This window comes from Triticum aestivum, chromosome 1A, assembly GCF_018294505.1.
Source record: "Triticum aestivum cultivar Chinese Spring chromosome 1A, IWGSC CS RefSeq v2.1, whole genome shotgun sequence".
NCBI lineage: Eukaryota > Viridiplantae > Streptophyta > Magnoliopsida > Poales > Poaceae > Triticum > Triticum aestivum.
In genome coordinates this window covers 19,108,838-19,113,572 of record NC_057794.1, presented here as the reverse complement: position 1 = coordinate 19,113,572, position 4,735 = coordinate 19,108,838, and positions in this window count along the sequence as shown.

Here is a 4,735-nt window from a genome sequence, read left to right as displayed (position 1 = left end):
TATTTTATAAGTGACCGGAAAATGTTCTGGAAACGGGATGAAAGTTGGCGTGCGGTCTTATTATAGTGTAGATAGACCGCCTGTCAAATTTCATCATATTCGGAGTCCGTTTGACGCCCCAACAGATAACTATAGCGACAATATAGTCGGTTAAATCGTCGGACGTTTTCGGTCTCCGAAAATTGTTGCCGGGCTTTCCCTCTCTTTCCTCCCTAGACAGTCTACACAGTCCACTACCGACCGCCAGGCCACCTAACCCCTCTTTGCACAGTGCATCAACCCCCTCGCGTGCGTGTCCGAAACTCACCCGAACCCGACCCGCTCCATCATCACTGTTGGCTCCGGATCATCCCCAAACAACCCTAAAACATCACCGTTTTCTTATTTGGACTCCCTAGCCTATTTTTCCTGACCGTCCGATTTTGATCGGAGGGACGAGATAGCCCCTAACCTAACCAACTCGCTATATATATTAGTCTAACCCGAGACCGAATCCCTAATTTCTAGGGATCCTCCTAGCTGCCGCCGCCACTCCTCTTGTCTCCTCCCACCTCGGGTTCTTCCCCGATTCAAATCCTTCCTCGAATTTCCAACTGGACCAACCACTCGTTGCCTGCCCAATCCACCACTGTAGCAAGCCGCCGCACCAGCAGGACCCCGCATCCCCGCTCCACCCCTCCTTTCTCCCTGTTCATCTCGTTGCTCCCTCCCATCTCAAATCTCTCTCTTTTCTCTCTTTCTACAGGAACGCCAGGACCGCCCCGCAGCCAGCCCGAGCGCTCGTGGATCGAGCGCTACCTCCAGCCCACAGCCACATCGAGCTCCTCCTCGAGCACCGCGCCCGCGTCCAGCAGATGAGCGCCGCCCCTCTCCGTCCCCGTGGTCTCTCCCTCCTTCTGGTTCTTTCTCTGTCTCTGAATTCTTCTCTCTCTCTCCCTCTCGATCTTCTCCAGGGAACCTTGACACCCAAGGTGGAAGCTCGCCGCCTGGCCCTAAAGTCCCGCGCCGCCCCGCCATGACCTTCAGCGCCATGGTCATCCCCTGCATCAAGCTCGACCGCCTCCTGTTGCTTCCCTTCCTTGCCGTCGCTGCGCCAAGTCCCGCCGCTGCCAAGCTCCTGCCAGAGCCGTCCCATCCGTGGCCTCCCGCGAGCCACCGTCCAGAATCCCGACAGGCCGCGCCACTCGCCGGAGTTGGAGTCCCGCAGGTCGCGGCCCCTCGCCCGCGCGCCAAGTTCTTGTTGCGGCCGCCTCGATCTGTCATGCCGACGCCTTCCATAGAGTTCCCTGCAGCCTCCCGTCTGCGCCGTCTCGAACCGAGCCTCGCCCCTACGTCATCTTTCCCGCGCGCCGCAGGAGACATGAGACCAGCGACCTCCAACCTCGCCGGAGTACCCAACCAGGCCGGCCCTTCTGCAGTTCGTCGCGCCGCCCTGCCGAGACATGCCCCGCCGTCTCCTTCCTCGCCAGCCGCCGCCGACCTCCGTTCTGTCCTGAGCGCCGCCCGGCCAAGTCTGGCGGCCAAGCGTGTGATCTGGTCGAGCTCGCCGCCCCTTGCCTACTTGCACGTCGTTCCTATGCCTGGCGAACCTGTTGTTGACCCTTGCTTCCTCTGCTTCGAGCGACAGGATGAGGTCGTGATACGTCTCCAACGTATCTACTTTTCCAAACACTTTTGCCCTTGTTTTGGACTCTAACTTGCATGATTTGAATGGAACTAACCCGGACTGACGCTGTTTTCAAGAGAATTACCATGGTGTTATTTATGTGCAGGAGCAAACGTTCTCGGAATGACCTGAAACTTCACGGAGACACTTTTCAGAAAATAAGGAAAATACCTGCCAAAGATGAAGGCCAGGGGCCCATCGTCTCTCCACGAGGGTGGGAGGCGCGCCTGCCCCCCTAGGGCGCGCCCCCTACCTCATGGGCCCCTGTTGCCTCTCAGACTCCAACTCCACCTCCATATATTGAGTTCCGGGGAGAAAAAATCAGAGAGAAGAAATCATCACGTTTTACGATATGGAGCCGCCGCCAAGCCCTAAAACCTCTCGGGAGGGCTGATCTGGAGTCCGTTCGGGGCTCCAGAGAGGGGAATCCGTCGTCATCGTCTATCCTCCACCACCAATTTCATGATGCTCACCGCCGTGCGTGAGTAATTCCATCGTAGGCTTGCTGGACAGTGATGGGTTGGATGGGATCTATCATGTAATCGAGTTAGTTTGTTTAGGGTTTGATCCCTAGTGTCCACTATGTTCTGAGATGTTGCTATGACTTTGCTATGCTTAATGCTTGCCACTAGGGCCCGAGTGCCATGATTTCAGATCTAAACCTATTATGTTTTCATCAATATATGAGTGTTCTTGATCCTATCTTGCAACTCTATAGTCACCTATTATGTGTTATGATCCGTTAACCCCGAAGTGACAATAATCGGGATACTTACCGGTGATGATCGTAGTTTGAGGAGCTCATGTATTCACTATGTGTTAATGCTTTGTTCCTGTTCTCTATTAAAAGGAGGCCTTAATATCCCTTAGTTTCCGTAAGGACCCCACTGCCATGCGAGGGTAGGACAAAAGATGTCATGCAAGTTCTTTTCCATAAGCATGTATGACTATATTCGGAATACATGCCTACATTATATCAATGAACTGGAGCTAGTTCCGTGTCACCCTAGGTTATGACTGTTACATGATGAACCGCATCCGGCATAATTCTCCATCACTGATCCATTGCCTACGAGCTTTACATATATTATTCTTCGCTTATTTACTTTTCTGTTGCTATTGCTATCATCACTACAAAATACCAAAAACATTGCTTTACTACTATTACCTTTTGTTACCGTTATCACCACTATCATATTACTTTGCTACTAAACACTTTGCTGCAGATATTAAGTTTCCAGGTGTGGTTGAATTGACAACTCAGCTGCTAATACTTGAGAATATTCTTTGGCTCCCCTTGTGTCGAATCAATAAATTTGGGTTGAATAGTCTATCCTCGAAAACTGTTGTGATCCCCTATACTTGTGGGTTATCAAGACTATTTTCTTGCGCCGTTGCCGGGGAGCATAGCTCTATTCTTTGAGTCACTTGGGATATATATATCTGCCTATCATTATGAAAAACTTGAGAGATCCAAAAACCAAGATCTATCCCTCAACTACGAGGGGAGGTAAGGAACTGCCATCTAGCTCTACGCTTGAATCACCTTCTGTTATGAGTAAGTTTGTGACACCTACACCTGCTTCTGCTATTCGTTCTGATATGTCGCATGTTATTGATGATGCCACTTCTCCTATGCATGATACTTATGATGAAACTACCTCTATGCCTGATACTACTATGCCACTTAGTGATTTTCTTGATGAACAACTTGCTAGGGCTAGAGAAATTGAAAATATTGAATCTGATGATACTGATGAAAGTGATGATGAAGAACCACTTGCTATTCCTAAGGGTTATGTATTTGATCAAGATGCTTCTTTATCCATTTTAGCTTGCAGAAATAGAACTGAACTTAAAAAATTATTAGCTAAATGGAGTAAGAAATCTCTAAATGCTAGCATGAAACCTGACCCTGCTTTTGCTACTTCACCTATCTTTGTTACTGATAAGGATTATGAATTCTCTGTTGATCCTGATATAATTACTTTGTTTGAATTTGATCCTTTTCATGGTTATGAATCTGAAACTGTTGTGGCACATCTTACTAAACTGAATGATATAGCTACCCTGTTCACTAAAGATGAGAAAACTCGCTACTTTTACATCCTTAAAATATTTCCGTTCTCATTAAAGGGTGATGCTAAGATATGGTTTAATTCTCTTGATCCTGGTTGTGTGCGTAGTCCCCAGGATATGATTTATTACTTCTCTGCTAAATATTTCCCTGCTCATAAGAAACAAGCTGCTTTAAGGGATATATATATATAATTTTGTGCAAATTGAAGAAGAGAGTCTCCCACAAGCTTGGGGGAGGCTTCTCCAATTACTTAATGCTTTGCCTGATCATCCTCTTAAGAAAAATTAAATACTTGATATCTTTTATAATGGACTAACCGATGCCTCCAGAGATTACCTGGATAGTTGTGTTGGTTCTGTTTTCAGGGAAAGAACACCGGATGAAGCTGAAATTCTATTGAATAATATGTTGACGAATGAAAATAATTGGACACCTCCGGAGCCAATTCCTGTGCCTATTCCTAAACCAACTCCTAAGAAGAGAGGTATTCTATTTCTCAGTCCTGAAGATATGCAAGAGGTAAAGAAATCTATGAAAGAAAAAGGTATTAAAGCTGAAGATGTTAAGAATTTACCTCCTATTGAAGAAATACATGGTCTTAATTTACCGCCTGTTGAAGAAACATATAATCCAAATCCTTTACCTATTGAGGAAACTCATGGTCTTTGTCGGTGTCAAAATCGGCGGATCTCGGGTAGGGGGTCCCGAACTATGCGTCTAGGCCGGATGGTAACAGGAGGGAAGGGACACGAAGTTTTACCCAGGTTCGGGCCCTCTGGATGGAGGTAAAACCCTACGTCCTGCTTGATTAATATTGATGATATGGGTAGTACAAGAGTAGATCTACCACGAGATCAGAGAGGCTAAACCCTAGAATCTAGCCTATGGTATGATTGTTGATGTGTATGTTGTCCTACGGACTAAAACCCCCCGGTTTATATAGACACCGGAGAGGGTTAGGGTTACATAGAGTCGGTTACAATGGTAGG